Below are 18,082 nucleotides of genomic sequence, written 5' to 3'. Positions count from 1 at the left end.
ATGGCTTAAGTTACCACATATGCTTATGACTAAGTGTCTATATTCAGCCAAACTTATGCCTCAGCTTCAAATGCCTATTGGTTTTCTCCCCTTGGATGCTCTACAGTTACCTTAAACTCATATCTAAAGTCTCATCATTCTCTCCTTTCCTCTATGTATAATGAACAACTCACAGATGAGTGAACATAACATGCTCTTTCAATAGCCTCTGCCTTTGCCCATATTGCTTTCTCTACCTAGAGTATGTTACCTTTCACTTTTCTTCATGTTCTACTGAAATCATTCAACATGCATCTTCCAGATCACTTCCTCTGTGTTGACTTTTGTTATACCTAACCCACCTCATAGAATTTATACCACCTCCATTCCGTTTTATTTTCTATCAAGATATTTTCAGCATTTTATTATACTTATATGTTTATATTTACAGGAGGTACCCTGGAGCTGGGATATGGACATATCATGCATATATGGAATTTAATGAAATATTCATGTTTTTATTTACATTCACTGAATTGCATGAACCATATGTGGCTGTTCAGACATATACAGGCATGTTAAGTTGAATGAGAACTTGAGAGGAGAGATAGGCAAAACTCAGGAAGAAAATTGACCCCAAATGATGGAATCTCACATGACTCAACAACAGATTCAGACTTTCAAAGGTGAGTAGTGGTTCTGGACACAGTTGAGGCCTTTTACTAGAACCTACCAGAAATAAATTATGGCTTTTACCCAAACATACCATGATCCTGACAACTGGTATGTGCAAGCCTTGGAAGGAAATGGGTGTTTAAAATTTGAAAAGCCAAAACACCTTGAACCCAAGAAATTATGCTGTCATGCCTACTATGAGAGTATAATCTTGAAGAAAGTTGGGTGAAGTTATCTTTTGGTGCAAGAGTGGCAGACCTATGCAAGATAGGGGCATTTGCTTGATCAACATATTAGCAAATGTTTAATACAATTTAAGGAACAGTGGTTCATACAGTAGGCCAAAAAAAAAAGGCATTGTGACCATAGTTTAGAGCAAATTATCAGCTATGACATAGCCTGAGAAGAATACTGGAACTTATAATTTAAGATGGAATGGTGGCAGATACATAGGCATTGACCAGGACTGGCTTGGGCACACAAATAGACCCTCCCATGAATTCTTCTAAAATACAATAGAACAGAAGGAATTTAAGAGTGGTAAATAATGTCCTACCCTAAAATTAAACAGAGATGAAGTAGTAAGATAATGCATTGCATTGATTTTGCTGACCTTAGTTTGTACTCATGTGCTGATGAAACATTGGCTATTTAAGGTTACAAATATAATATCCCTCCTCTAAACAGTCATTTCCTTGAAAATATGGATCATTTCTTATTCATTTTTGCATTACCCATGCCTGCTATGTTTTCTTACAGATTAAAGGTGCTAACAATGACAATGAAAACTGAATGAACTGATGTGGGAATGTTGAATGTATTCCAGGATAGCTAAAATACAGGGCTGATACAAGAGGTATATAGATAGTCCCTGACATAGAATGGTTCAACTCATTATTTTTTGACTTTATGATTTTGCAAAAGCAATATGCATTCAGTAGAAACTGTACTTCAAATTTTGAAATTTGATCTTTTCCCAGGATAGCAATATGTATTACAATACCCTCTCGTGATGCTTCACCACAGCAGTGAGACAGAGCTCCCAAACAGCCACATAATCACGAGGATAAACAACTGACACATGTAGAACTATTGTGTACCCATACAGGCATTCTGTTTTTCACTTTCAGTCCAGTATTCCATAAATTACATGAGAGAGTCGACACTTTATTGTAAAATAGGCTTCGTGTTAGATGATTTTGTCCAACTGTTGGTTAATGTAAATGTTCTGAGCATGTTTAAGGTAGGCTAGGCTAAGCTATGATGTTCAGTAGGTAAAGTACATTAAATACATTTTCAATTTATGATAATTTTAATTTACAATGGGTTTATCAGGACATAAACCCCATTGTAAGTCAAAGATGTTTTCTTTTCGCTATGTGTGGGAGTATAAACTCATCCTGGTCCCACATCATAGGCTTCTCAAAAGATATCACAGAAACATGAAAGGTCTGAAAACAATTTCAGAGTGAAGAATAGAATTTATAATGAGAGCCACCTAGAACATGCCATCTCACACCCTTCTGTATGCCAGAGAAGGAGAGAAAACACAACACATGGATTGACTATCTGCTCAGGCATTGGCAACTGTCAAAGAGACAACTTGAGCTGTTTGCAAATTAAATCCTATAGTTACTGATGACAGTTGTTTGTCTTAGTTGGTTAAAAATACCATCTCAAAACCTAAAATGTCTTCATTGTGCCTCAGGGTGCCACACTGTTGATGACTGTGCTTTTCTCTTCTCCCTCCATAAATCATATCTCATTCTATAATTAAAAAAAACTAAAATAAAACAGATTTCAATCAAATACATCAACTTTTATGAAGCTACTTCAAGGACTTAACAGTGATATCAAATGGCATAGCTTGATTCTGCAATAAGTGTTTTACTTCAACCAGGAAGCATATTGCACGTCCCAAAGGAGGGTCAAGACACAATAAATATGTTTCTTTCATCAGGCTCATTTTCCTGTTTCCAGATTCCCAGAGAGGATTAACATCAAGTCCGTTCATTCCAAAATACTAGTATTTCAGTTGGCATTTTGGGTCACTTATTTTTGTACAGTTCATTCACAGCATATCCCTGCAGCTCTGCCTCTCAACCTCCAAGACACACATGAAGTTTTAATTAAAACCACTCTACCTGTGCATCTGTTAAATTCCTATACTAGGCTGTGAGCAAAGCAAAGGCGAGGATAATTTTATTGGACTTTCACTATGATGCTGAGCATAGTGACTGCTGAAGTATGAGTGTTTACAGGATGTTGTTTTTTTAAGTGTTATAAGTTGGGAAGTGGTCGAAGGAGTTTGGGTTTTGAGCATCAAAGTCCTGGATTCTAATCCTAAATTTACCACTTTTTAATATTTGATTTTACCTATGTCATTAAAAATTGTGGGGCCTTTGGGGCACCTGGCTGGCTTAGTCAGTACAGCATCTGACTCCTGATATTAGGGTCATGAGTTCAAGCCCCAGGTTGGGCATGGAGCCTACTTAAAAAAAAAATTGTTGGGCCTCAGATTCTTCTTATTGAACTAGGGAAAGGCATTTCACATTTCCCCAACTCAACTGCAAAATATTTTATGAATGTAAAGCAACTACAATGCACTTTGGAAGAGATATTTCAATTATTAATTATCTACTATCCTTATTATGAACTAGGAGGTAAGAAAGATCATTGGGAACTTGAGTGGTCTAGAAATACTTCATTGAGAAGAGAACTGATTTTAGTATTGAATAAAGGAGCAAAAATTTATCAAGCTAAAATATCAGAAAAAACATTTTCACTTTAAGGAAAGACCTTCACCAGTCAGCACAACCCAGGACTCTGGAAGGGCAAGCCAGCTGGTAGCATCTGTGGGCAGGAAGGTCTTGCTCTTGGCAGTCTCTCATTGGGTAAGGCTCATGTCATGAGGTTGGGAGGGGCTGCTGGCTTGGCTCTTTGGTTGAGTGTTGCTGCTGATTATACTCCTGACTGGGGCTGCAGGTTGAGCTCCCTGGTCAAGTAGTGCGACTGGTTAGACTGCATTCAGGTGCAGCTGCAGAGTTGGCTCCATCACTGGAGGGGATCTCAAGCTACGTTCCACAGTTGGATGGAGCCTCCAAAGGGTTTCATGATTGGGTGTAGCCACAGGCTGTACCCACAGTTGGGTGAAACTGTAAGCTGGGTTCTGTGGGCTCTATGCTGCACAATTGGGCTAGATCGCTGACTGGGCTCCCTCTTCAGGTGAGGCCAGTGGCTATGCTCTGCATTCGGGCACTGGTGCTGGCTTGCTTGGGCAGGGCCACATTGTGGGATCTATGACTGGGCCAGACTGTTGGGTACCCAAGCCAGAAAGAAATGGTGACCAACCATGCTCCTTAGCTGGATAGGACCACTGGCTTGGCTCCATGAGTGAACATAGCAATTGGCTGGGCTCTCTGGGCAGGTGCTTCTACCAGATGGAACCCCATCTGCCAAGATCCCTGTACTGGTTGCTTGAGTCCTGCTCCTTTCTTTGCTTTTAGCTGACCCTTGGCAGTCTAGTCCTGCTCATCCTCCCAGTGTTTCCCATGAAGTGAGAGAGAAGTGGCCTCCCAGGAAGCTCCCCAGAATGCTAGAAAAAGTTGGATGCCTACTTCAGGATCTCTTTTCCCTACTGGAGAAACCATAGGCCCAGGGGAACCCTCTCAGTGTGGTGTTGTGCTGACCTAGGGGAGGGGTGATATGGTCAAAATGAAACTGCTCCTCTTACCCTTCTAATGCAGATTTTCTCATTTTTCTGTGGTCCGATGCGGTGATTTAGGTTCACCCCTGGGTTCTGGAATTTTCACAAAGGTGTTGTTGTCTATGGATAGTTGCTAATTGCTCTTCCTGTGAAGGGGAATAAAAAGCCAAGGACCTCCTATTCTGCCATCTAGCTGATACTCCAGAAGGATTTTGGTAGAAATTGACAACTAGATACTAAAATTTATAGAGAAATCAAAAGGAACTTAAAACTACAAAAATAATTTTGAAAAATAATAAAATTAGGGGACTCCCTCTAATTTATTCAAAAAGTTCCTCTAAAGCAAAAGTAATTAAGACAGTGTGATATTGGTATGAGAATAGATATATGGAAAAAATAGAGTCCCAAAATATACCTACATGTATGGCCGATTGATTTGCAATAAATGTAATTCAGTGGGTGGAACGATAGTCTTTTCAACAAATATTGCTGGAATATTTGGATACTCATTTCCATAATGATGAATCCTGATCCTTATGTCTTACCATATACAAAGATTAATACAAAATGGATCATGTGAGATATAAGGCTCATATAAGGCTTCTTGAAGAAAACAGAGGAGAAAATCGTCGTGAGTTGAGATTAAGCAAATATTTCTGAGGTAAGATACAAAAAGCAGATTATGAAAGAAAATAATTATAAATTAGAATTTATCAAAACTAAGAACTTCTGTTCCTTGAAAGATGTTAAGAAAATGCAAATACAAGCCACTAGGAGAAAATAGTTGCAAAACATTGGATAAAGGACTTGTATTTAGAAGATGTAAGGAAGTCTTATTTTATATGACACACATGCCAATTTTAAAAAATGGCAAAATATTTGAACAGATACTTCACCAAAGAAGATATTGGGATATCAATAAGCATGTAAAAACATGCTTATTGTTGTTAGTCATTAGGAGAATCCAAATTGAAATGAGATATCTCTACATTTATTGTGCTTTCATATGTCTTCTTTGGTGGTGTCTGTTTAAGACTGTTGTCCATTTGTTAACTGTTTGCCTTTTTATTATTGAATTGTAGGACTTTTTATATATTCTGGACAAAGTCCTTTCTCAGATACATGCATGGCACACATTTTCTCACAGTTTGTATCACCACTCTTCATTTCCATGATATCCTTCTTATAAGCAAAATTTTTGTTGAAGTACAATTTATCATATCTTATGGTTAATCCTTTTTTGCTAACCACAAGGCAATAACTGCATTCTCCTATGTCATCTCGTAATAGCTTTATACTTTCGGATATTATATTTAGATTTATAAACGATCTTTGTTTAAATTTGGTATATAGTATGGAGAGAGGTCAATGCTTCACATATACAGTTGTTTCACTATTGTATATTATTCTGTTTTATTAATCTAGTTGTCCTTATACTCAATCTTGGTGACTGTATTTTTATAAGTTTTGAATTTACAAGTGTAAGTAATCCAACCTTATTCTTTCCTTTATAGAATTCTGTGGAGTTTTGTCTTTTTTTTTGTATTTCTATATACATTCTAGAATCAGTTTATAAATTTTTAAGATAAAGTTATAAAGTTTGCTGGCATTACGATAGACATTTCATTTTGCACTTACAGATTGATTTGTGGCAAATGACAGGTCAAAAATATTATATCTTCCAAAAAATAAAAAATAATATTGAATCTTCCAATCCATGAGTGTGATTTATCTCCGAATTTATGTCAGTCTCCTATAATTTGTTTCAGCAGTGTTTTCTACTTTTCAGTACAGAGATCTTGCATATCTTTCCCTTTATTTGGTTCTAAGTATTTTAGGCTTTTGACCCTATTAAAATTCTTTATTTTTTATTATTCATTATATTTTATAATTTTCCAACTGTTTGGAACATTTACAATATTTCCCTTTTTTCTTAAATTATTTGTGCTCTTGTTACAAAAATACACTCACACTTCTTTTATAAATGTAAGTGAATAGTAAGCTTTATGAGTAGTTAAATGTTTGAAAATGGCCTTATTCATTTCTCATAGTTGACTTACCATTCAGTATAATTTTGCTAACATTGTTGAAGGTATGCTGTATTATCTGCTGCAATCTATTTCTGCTCATAGAGGAATCGTATGCTAGTCTAATTATTGTTTCTTTGTAGTGGAACACCTCTTTTGCCTTAAGAAATTTTTAGGATCTCTTCTTTGTACTTAGTTTACTATAATTTCTCAATATTGTGTTTAGGTATTTTTTTTTTCATGCATCCTTCTTGGCACTCAATGAACTTTTTCAATTTGAAGACACATGTCTTTCTTCAGGTCTAGTAAATTTTCTTGTGTATTTTTTTTAGAATTTCTTCTTTTATTAATCTTCTGTGACATCATTATTATATATTGGTTTCTAGGTATTTCCTGTCTTTATTCTCATATTTGAATACTTTCATTTTTATTCCAGGAAATTCCCTTGACTCCATCTTTTGTACCTCCTTTTTAATATTTGGTATCATATATTTAATTTCAAAGTTTTTTGAGTTATTTCTTGGTTCTTTCTCACCACACCATATTCTTTTTTAAAAACATGCTTATTTATTATTATTTATTTTGAGAGCGAGCACTAGCAGGGGAGGGGCAGAGAGGGGGAGAGAAAACCTCAAGCAGGCTTCATGCTGTCAGCACAGAACCTGATGTGGGGCCCAATCCCACGAACTGTGATATGACCTGAATCAAAATCAAGTTGGATGCTCGACTGAGCCACTAGGTGCCCCCACACCATATTTTTAAGTTGTGTGAGCAGTATCTTCTTGAAACTTTTACAGTACTTATCATAATATGTATGTGTGTGTGTATTTCTTTTGACAACTTCATATATCTTCATTTTTCCTATGGTCAATAATTTCATTTATTTACTTTGGTTCTCTTTTGTGACAGATTTTTTTTTCAAACATCTAGCATTTCTTTGTTGTCAATTTGTATTTAAGAATGCAGGAATAATTTTCCTTATATAAGTAGCTGGAGTGGGTTTCCTTTGCTTTGCATTGTCCAATTTTCCCCAACAGGTTTCTCCAGTAGAGGAGCTGACACAGTTTTGGAATATCAGCAGATCATGTCAACAGACAGCATTCATTTTACTGTATATGTATGTATGAATCTTGCAGGCAGAATACACATCCCTCAAACACTAAAGCTAAGACTAAGTTGTTTTACTCTAGGCTATCAACAGCAACACTAGGAGCGCTAGCTTTCCACAGGTGGAAATTATTTATAGATTAAATCTCCAGTTATATTCTGAGGGTTATACATGATGTACAAAGGAAATTGTGGCATAAGCTAATTCACACTGATTTTCTGTAGGTAAGACTTTAATTATTTACCATTACTTATGGCTCTTAGCTACTCATAATCTTCACAATATTGAATCCAATTTTGGACCATCTTTGTGGTTTTGCCTCCAAGGAAAAAATGATCCCACCTCTACTTTTTTCTTATTTTTTGTTAGTTTCTGGGTTGAATACTCATCCTGATTTATCCAAAAATATGATATAAATGACTTAATTATGTTTTTAATTTTTTTTGAAATTCATTAAGATCTTATCTCCAAAGATACCCCCACATCTAAAAATATCAAGAGACCTCATATATGTTTTCATTATATATGTTTCCTGTTTCCTCTAATTTCAATGAGTCTTCAACAGGAAAAAAAATTATGAACCAGAAGCCTGCATGATTTTAAATGCCAATATATGAAAAGGTACACAGGTCAAATTGAAGAGCAAAAATGAATTGACAGACTTGAGAAATATATGCAGTTAGTCATGATCCACCTTTGACAAATTTTGCCAATTGCCCTTACCCACCCCCATCCCTGGTAACCATGAATCTACTCTCCGTTTCTATGAGTCCAAGTTTTTTTAAGATTCCACACATAAGTGATATCATACAGTATTTGTCTTTCTCTGACTATTTTATTACACTTAGCATAATGTACTCCAGGGCACAAGTGGCAGGTATTTTGTCTTTGTAAAGGCTAAATAATATTCCAGTGTGTGTGTGTGTGTGTGTGAGTGTGTACACACACTAAATTTTCTTAATCCATTAATCTGTCAACTGATATTTAGGTTATTTTCATATCTTGGCTATTCTGAATAATGCTGCAAGAACATAGGACTACAGACATCTCTTTGAGATCATGATTTTAGTGATTCTGTTTCTTCTGGATATATACTAAAAGTGGGATTGCTGAATTACATGGGAGTTCTAAAATGATTAGTGATGTTGAGCATTGGCCACTTGTATGTCAAAAAACCATTGTCTTTGGGAAAATGTCTATGCAGCTCCTTTGCCCATTTTTAAATTGGGTTTTTTGTTTCTTTGCTATTGAGTTGCATTTCTTGTATATTTTGAATATTCACCCCTTATCAAATATGTGGCTTGCAAATGTTTTCTTTCATTCTATAAGTTGCCTTTTCATTTCGTTAGTTTGCTTTGTTGTACAGAAAGTTTTCAGTTTGATATAGTTCCACTTATTTATTTTTGTTTTTCTTCCCTTTGCTTGTGATCTCGAATCCCCCCCCCCAAAAAAAATTATTGCCAAGACAAATGTCAGGGAGTTTCCCCTATGATTTTTTCTAAGAGTTTTATGATTTCAAGTTTTATGCTTAAGTCTTTAATCTATTTTTAATTGACTTTTGTGTATGGTATAAAAGAGGCCAAAGGGCAATATTTTCTGTACTTACTATGAGCTAGGTAGTGTTCTAAGTTTCTTATTGTTGTTTTACCTGTAGTGACTCATTTAATTCTCATGACAACCCTATTAAGTAGCTACTACTATTATCCCCATTTTACATATGGGTAAACTAAGTCACAGAGAGGTCAAATAGCTTGCCTAAGGACTCATAGCTAGTAAATTGCAGTGATGGAACTTGAAAATTGTACAGTCTGGCTATAAATGCTTGATTCTACAGATTTATGATCTAACTACTACAAAATGTATCATAAATAAAATTAAATGGGCAAAGGGGGAGGAGCCAAGATGTCAGAACAGCATGGAAATTTTTTGTGTGTCTCACGTCCACGAATTACAGCCAGACCAACACTAAACCATCCTACACACCTAGAAAACTGATTGGAGGATTAACACAACAATCTGCACAACCTGAACCACAGAATTCAGCAGGTACATGGTGTGGAGAGGTGAATTTGGGGAGTGAGAAGCCGCGAAAGTTAGGGAACCGCTTTTGTGGGCAGAGAGAGGATGGAGACTCGGGAGGGGTGGAGAATACAGGAAAAGCACCCCTCCCCAAAAGCAGCTGGAGAGAAAGTGGAAAATTGGAAACAGCGGCAGGGACTAAACCAAAAATGGATAAAGGAAAATGGAGAGAGGAGAAAGGAGAGGGTTTAAAATTAAATGGTCAAAGGATATGAACAGCTAATTCAGAGAACTATGTTAAAAGTATGTAAAGCATAACTGTATTAAAACGTGTCCAATCTTTTTAGTAATCAAATAATTTTAAATTAAAATAGCAATGATACACCCTCTTTGCTTATTAAATTATCATGTATTAATAAATGGTAATAATACTAGTGGAGATGACCACTCATATATTTCTTATAAAGTAAAAATTATTACAACCTTTCTGAAGATAAATTTGTTAGCAAATTCTAGCTTCCAGATACATGTACCCTCTGACCCTAATTATTTTCCTAGGAATCTTGCCTCACTTATTAAAACAGGAAAATGTTTATATGAAAATAGTAATAGCAGCACAATGTTAATAGTTGAAAATAATTCAAATTACCAAAATGTCATTCACTCATTTATTCATTCATAAATTCAATCACAATTATTTGTTCACCAGCTACAACATGGCAGACACTGTTCGAGACCCTGGGAATATACTAATGGCACACAAAAAATCACTTCTCTCAAAAAGTTTACATTTTATTGGAGGAAGACAGGCAATAAACAAAGAAGAAAGAAAAACTCAAGTACTGACAAGCACCATAATGAAGAAAAACATGATGAGCTGATGGAGAGAAACTGGGGACTACTTTAGATAGTCAGATGATGGTATTTAAAGTGAGATTGAAGTAAAACTCCAAGACAGAAAAACATTTTGCATATCTGAGTGATAGACAGATGGCTGGTTCTGTGCAATCAATTAGACAGGGAAGATTTACATAGGACCTCGTAGGCCCAGTAAGGAATTTGAATTTTATTCTAAATGTGATGAGAAATTATTGAAAGATCTTGAAAAGAATATAACATAAATTGATTATATTTTAAAGGTTCACTTTGGTTGTTTTTTGGATGAAATATAGGAAACAAAATAAGAAACAGAAGAATTATTTTGAAAGCTATCACCATAGTCTAGATGAAAGTTAATGTGGCCTTAGACTAGGGCGTTAGTGCAGACTGAGGGAAGTGGATGGATTCCAGGTGTATTCTGGAGGTAGAAGTCAGGGAGTGAGTGTTAAACTTTGTTAAATAGTGCTTATGGGTTGAGAAAGTTGAGCCAGAACAGTGACTAATGGATATAGTAATATTGGAAGTGACTGGAGATCTTGACAACAAGTTTTAGTAGCTTGTTAGGGGTGAAATGCTGATTGAGGAGAAAATGCTAGATGAGAGAGAATAATGGTTAAGTGCATTGTGGTACATTCACAGGCTGCAGATATTTAACTTGGTAAATATTTTCAAAGATTATTTAACACGGTGGACATTTTCAAAGAGTATTTAATATATTATGATCATGCTCAAAATAAAATTTAAAGAAAAAAGCAGGAGTCAAAATTATAAATAGAACTTAATCTTCATTTTGTGAGTAAAGAAGCATAATGGAACCATGTGATTTAGAAAAATATACACTGTAACACTATTATAACTTATCCATAAAATGTATATGTGATTATGAATAAATACCATAGCTATTTTGGGATAAAATACTACTTTTGGCCAGATAGATCAAATAGATAGAATAATTTTTATGCCCCAACCAATTATATGCAATGGATATTCAAGGCTGCTTGGAAATGATTCAAACTGTGACTATTAAATTCATGAATTTCAAAAATATACATTATAAGGGTGCCTGGGTGGCTGAATTTGTTAATTGTCCAACTGTTGGTTTTGGCTCATGTCATGAACTCACAGTTGGTGAGATCTCACAGTCTGCTGACAGCACAGAGCCTGCTTGGGATTCTCTCTCTCTCTCTCTCTCTCTCTCTCTCTCTGCCCCTGCCTTGCACATGCTCACATACTCTCTTTCTCAAAAATAAGTAAATAAATATTTTAAAAAGATATACATTATTATTTCTAAATTGTTCAAATTTGGGGGATATTTTTCTTTACAAATTTCTTCTATAATTCTTTGTATATGTACTTCATATTTTTGTTACTACTATGAATAAGAAAATTTTGGTTACATTATTTAATTGGGTATTACTGGCAATTTGGAAAGTTACTGATAATATTATCCAGGTGCCTTGATAATTTGTCTTATTGATTTTAAAGGTTTTCAGATGATTCTTTGGATCTCCTATGTTGATAATCATCTTGTCTCAAAAAGATCAATTTCGGGGCGCCTGGGTGGCGCAGTCGGTTAAGCGTCCGACTTCAGCCAGGTCACGATCTCGCGGTCCGTGAGTTCGAGCCCCGCGTCAGGCTCTGGGCTGGTGGCTCAGAGCCTGGAGCCTGTTTCCGATTCTGTGTCTCCCTCTCTCTCTGCCCTCCCCAATTCATGCTCTGTCTCTCTCTGTCCCAAAAATAAATAAAAACGTTGAAAAAAAATTAAAAAAAAAAAGATCAATTTCTTTTTTCACTCTACACATTTTATTCATTTTTTCTTTTCATCTTGTATTTTATTTCTATTCTATAACTCACTCTTTTCTTGTATTAGTATTTCATCTATTAATCATCTTGTCATAGATATTTTTATAATAAACTTTATAGACCAGTTCTAGGTTCACAGTAAAAATAAGCAGAAAATACAGAGATTTTCCATATACCCCTGCTCTCACACATGCATATCCTCACTGAATATCAACATCCCAATTAGCATGGTACATTTGTTACAATTGATGAACCTATATGGTGTATCAATTGATGAACCTATATGGTGTATCAATTGATGAACCTATATGGTGTATCATTAGTACCTAAAGTCCATTGTTTACATTAGGGTTCACTCTTGGTGTTGTACCTCCTATGGATTTGGACAAATTTATAATAACATGTATGCACCATTATAGTATTACAAAGAGTAGTTTCACTGCCCTAAATATCTTCTACACTCCACCTAGTCATTCTTCCCTCCCTCCTAACCCCTGGAAACCACTGAGCTTTTTATATCCATAGTTTTGCTTTTTCCAGAATGTCATAGTTGCAAGTGTACAACATACAGCCTTCTCAGATTGGCTTCTTTCACTTAGTAATATGCATTTAAGTTTCCTCTTTGTCTTTTCATGGCTTGATAGCTCATTTCCTTTTAGTGTTGAATAACATTCCATTGTCTGGATGTACCAAAGTTTATTTATCCATTAGCATACCAAAAGACATCTCAGTTGCTTCCAAGTTTTGGCAATTATGAGTTAAGCTGCTATAGACTGTGTGCAGATTTTTGTGTAGATATAAGTTTCAACTCCTTTGGGTAAATACCAAGGAGTGTGACTTCTGGATCATATGATAAATAAGACTAGTTTTGTAAAAGCTGCCAGCTGTCTTCCATAGTGGCTGTACCATTTTGGATACTTACCAGCAATGAATGAGAGTTCCTGTTGCTCTACATCCTTGCCAGTATTTGGTGTCATTAGTGTTCTGGATTTGGACCTCCTAATAGGTGTATAGTACTATCTCATTGTTGTTTTAATTTGCATTTCCCTAATAACATATGATGTAGAGCATCTTTTCAAATGCTTAATTGTCATCTGCATATCTTCTTTGGTGAAGTGTCTGTTAAGGTCTTTGGCTCTTTTTAATCAGGTCGTTTATTTTCTTACTGTTGATTTTTAAAAGTTCTTTCTGTATTTTGGAGAAAAGTCCTTTATCAGATATATCTTTTGCAAATATTTTCTCCCAGTCCATGGATTGCCTTGTCATTCTCTTGACAGTGTCTTTTGCAGAGCAGAATGTTTACTTTTTAAAAAAATTTTATGTTTATTTATTTTGGAGAGAGAGAGAGAGACAGAATGTGAGCAGGGGAGGGAGAGAGAATCTTCGGACAGAATCCGAAGCAGGTTCCACTCTGAACTATCAGCACAGAGCCTGATGTGGGGCTTGAACTCACAAACAAGGAGATCATGACCTGAGCTGAAGTCAGAGGCTCAACCAACTGAGCCACCCAGCCACTCCCAGAATGTTTACTTTTAATTAAGTCCAGCTTATTAAAATTTATTTCAAAGATCATATCTTTGGTATTATATCTAAAATGTCACTGCCAAGCCTAAGGACATCTAAGGTTTGTCTTATGTTGTCTTCTAGGAATTTTATAGTTTTCCATTTTACATTTATGTCTATGATGCATTTTGAGTTAATACTTGTGAAGGTAGTAATGTCTGGGTCTAGGTTCCTTTTTGCAAATGGATGTCCAGCACCATTTGTTGAAAAGACTATTTTTCCTCTATTGTAATTTCTTTGTTTCTTTGTGACAGATCAGTTGACTATATGTATGTGGGTCTACTTCTGAGTTTGATATTTTGTTCCATTAAACTATTTGTCTATTCTTTCACCAATACCACACTTTTTACTATAGCTTTATAGTAAGTCTTGAAGTAAGGTAGTATCATTCTTCCAGCATCGTTCTTTTCCTTCAATATTGTATTGTCTATTCTGGTCTTTTGCTTCTCCATACCAACTTTAGAATCGATTTGTTGATATCCACAAAGCAATTGTTGGCATTTTCATTGGGATTGCATTGAATAAATACACGAATTGGGAAACACTGACATCTTGACAATATTGAGTCTTTCTATCCATGAACATGGAATAGCTCTGCATTTACTCAGTTCTTTGATTTTATCAGAGTTTTGTAGTTTTCCTCATACAGATCTCCTATATTTTTATTAGATTTATATTTAAGTATTTCATGTTTTAGGATGCTATGAAAATGGTATTTTTTTAAATTTCAAATTCCATTTGCTCATTGCTGGTATTTAGGTAAACAACAGACTTTCATATATTCATCTTACATCCTGCAACTTGGCTATAATCACGTATTAGTTCTAGTTTTTTTCTTGATTCTTTCAGACTTTGTACCTTGACAGTCATGTCATCTGTGAACAAAGACCGTTTTATTTCTTCCTACCAAATTTGTGTAACTTTTCTTGTCTTACTGTATTAGCTAGGGCTTCCAGTATGAAGTCGAAAACGAGTGGTGAAAGGGAATATCCTTTCTTTTTCCTGATCTTAGAGTTTTGAGTTTCGTACCATTAAGTATTATCTTAGCTGTAGGATTTTGTAGACATATTTATCAATTTGAGGAAGTTCTTCTCTATTCACACATTGTTTACTGAGAGTTTTTATTGTGAATGGCTACTGGATCTTGTCAAATGCTTTTTCTGCATCTATTGATAGAATCATGGAATTTTTCTTCCTTAGTCTGTTGATGTAATGGATTACATTAATTGGTTTTGTGATGCAAAACCAACCTCGCATGCCTGAGATAAATCCCACTTGGTCACGATGTATAATTTTTTATACATTGTTGGATTTGATTTGCTAATATTTTTTGATGATTTTTGCATCTATGTTCACAAGAGATACTGGTCTCTAGTTTTCTTTTCTGTAATGTCTTTGCCTGGTTTGGATATTAGGCTAATGCTGCCCTTATAGAATAATTTAAGAAGTATCCCTCTGCTTCCATCTTCTGAAAAATATTGTATAGGATTGGTATAATTTCTTCCCTAAATATTTGATAGAATTTACCAGTGAACTTGTCAAGGCCTGATGCTTTCTGCTTTATAAAGTTATTAATTATTGGTTCAACCTATTTAAAAAATATAGCCCTGTTAAGAGTGTCTATTTCTTCTGTGTGAGTTTTGGCAGATTGTATCTTTCAAAAAATTGGTCCATTTCATCTAGGTCACCAATTTGTGGGCATAGACTTCCTCATAATATTCTTTTATTATCCTTTTAATGTCCATGCAATGTGTAGTGATATTCCCTCTTTCATTTCTTTTTTTAAGTTTTTAATTATTTTATTTTACTTTTTCATTTAAATTCAAATTAGTTAACAAGAGTGCAGTCTTGGCTTTAGGAGTAGAACTCAATGTGACACCCAGTGCTCATCCCAAAAAGTGCACTCTTAATGACCATCACCCATTTAACCCCCCTCCTCCAGCAATCCCCAGTTTGTTCTCTATTTTAAGAGTCTTATGGTTTGCCTCCTTCTCTGTTTTTATCTTATTTTTCCTTCCCTTCCCGTATGTTCATCTGTTGCGTTTCTCAAATTCCACATGTGAGTGAAATCATATATTTGTCTTTCTCTGACTTATTTTGCTTACCATGATACACTCTAGTTCCATCCATGTTGTTCCAAATGGCAAGGTTTCATTCTTTTTGATCACTGAGTAGTATTCCATGGTATATACCACATCTTCTTTATCCATTCATCTGTTGATGGACATTTGGACTCTTTCCATTATTTGGCTATTGTTGATAGTGCAGCTATAAAAATGGGGGTGAATGTGTCCCCCTGAGTCAACATTTTTGTATCCTTTGGATAAATTCCTAGTACTGCAATTGCTGGGTCGTAGGGTAGTTCTATTTTTAACTTTTTGAGTAAACTCCATACAGTTTTCCAGAGTGGCTGCAGCAATTTGCATTCCCACCAACAGTGCAAAAAGCTTCCCTTTCTCCACATCTTTGCCAACATCTGCTGTTTCCTGAGTTGTTAATTTTGGCTATTCCAACAGGTGTGAGGTGGTATCCCAGTGTGGTTTTGATTTGTGTTTTTCTGATGACGAGTGATGTTGAGCATTTTTCATGTATCTGTTAGCCATCTGTATGTCTTCTTTGGAAAAGTGTCTATTCATGACTTCTGCCTATTTCTTCACTGGATTATTTGTTTTTGGATGTTGAGCTTGGTAAGGTCTTTATAAATTTTGGATACTAACCTTTTATCCAATGTCATTTGCAAATATTTCTCTCATTCTGTCAGTTGCCTTTTAGTCTTGTCAGCTGTTTCCTTTGCTGTGCAGAAGCTTTTTATCTTGATGAGGTCCCAATAGTTCATTTATGCTTTTATTTCCCTTGCCTCTGGAGACACATCAAGTAAGAAGTTGCTGTGGCCTGGTGATATTAGTAATTTGTATTCTCTTTTTTTCTTATTTAGATTGGCTAGAGGATTATCGATTTTATTGATCTTTTCAAAGAACTAGGTTTATATTTCATTGATTTTTCTCTATTGACTTCCTGTGAAATCAATTTCATTGATTTCAGCTCTCATTTTTCATTATCTTTTCATTTGTTTTCTTTGAATTTAATTTGCTCTTCTTTTTCTAGTTTTCTAAGATAGAAACTCAGAATGTGTCGATTAAGGTGCCCAGAATGTGGTCTATCAAGGTGAATGGTCCTATGAGTTTGAGAAGAACATGTATTCTGCTGTTGTTAAATGAAGTAGTTTATAGATGACAATTATATGCAGTTGATTGGTGGTAATGTCGAATTCAGCTATGTCCTGACAGAAATTCTGTCTGCTGTGTCTTTCCATCTCTGATAGAGGATTGTGAAGTTTCCAACTAGAAAAGTGGATGTATCTACTTCTCATAGTTCTGTAAGTTGTTGATTTAAGTATTTTGTGCATACATGTTAAAGATTGTTTTATCATGTGCATACATGTTAAAGATTGTTATGTCTTCTTGAAGATGTGACTCCTTTATCATTATTTAATGCCCTTCTTTATCCTTAATAAATTTCTTTGCTCTGAAGTTTGATCTGTCTGAAATTAATATAGCTACTCCTGCTTTCTTTTAATTAGTGTTAGCATAGTAAATCTTTTTCTACCATTTACTATTAATCTATATGTGCTTTTATATTTAAAATTGGTTTCTTTTTTTAAATTTTTTTGAAGTTTTTATTTTTTTTATTTGAGAGAGACAGAGACAGCATGAGTCGGGGAGGGGCAGGGAAAAAAGGAGAAAGGGAGAATCCCAAGCAAGCTCTGAGCTGCCAGCACAGAACCCGACATGGTTCTCGAACCCATGAAGCTGTGAGATCATAATCTGAACCAAAATCAAGAGTCAGATGCTCAACTGACTGAGCATAGGGTTGGGTCTTATTTTCTATCTTTGCTGATAATATGTGTCTTATAATTGGTACATTTAGACTCTTGATGTTTAGAGTGGGGTAGTGTGAGTGCCTTATAATAACAAATTATTCCTAATTCCTCTTTCCCATTATTTGCATCATTTCTGTCATTCATTTTGCTTACACATAAATATACACCATAAGCTTACATGACTTAATACATTGGTGCTGTTATTTTGAACAAACTGTTATCTGTTAAGTCAATTATGAGTAGGAAATACAAAAGCTTTATTTTACCTTCACTTATTTCCTTCTCTTAGACTCTTCCTTTCTTCATGTAGACCAAGTTTCTGACCTACATAGTTTTTTTCCCTCCAAAGAACTTTTAACATTGCTTGTAAGGCAGGTGTACTGGCAACAAGTTCTTTCAATTTTTGTTTGTTTCGGAATGGCTTGTTTTCTCTTTCCATTTTG

The sequence above is a fragment of the Lynx rufus genome, unplaced genomic scaffold (assembly GCF_022079265.1).
Source record: "Lynx rufus isolate CCGP_SWC_20201006 ecotype Redwood Valley unplaced genomic scaffold, mLynRuf1.p SCAF_19, whole genome shotgun sequence".
In the NCBI taxonomy this organism is placed as follows: Eukaryota; Metazoa; Chordata; class Mammalia; order Carnivora; family Felidae; genus Lynx; species Lynx rufus.
Note: the sequence above shows the minus strand (reverse complement) of the source record.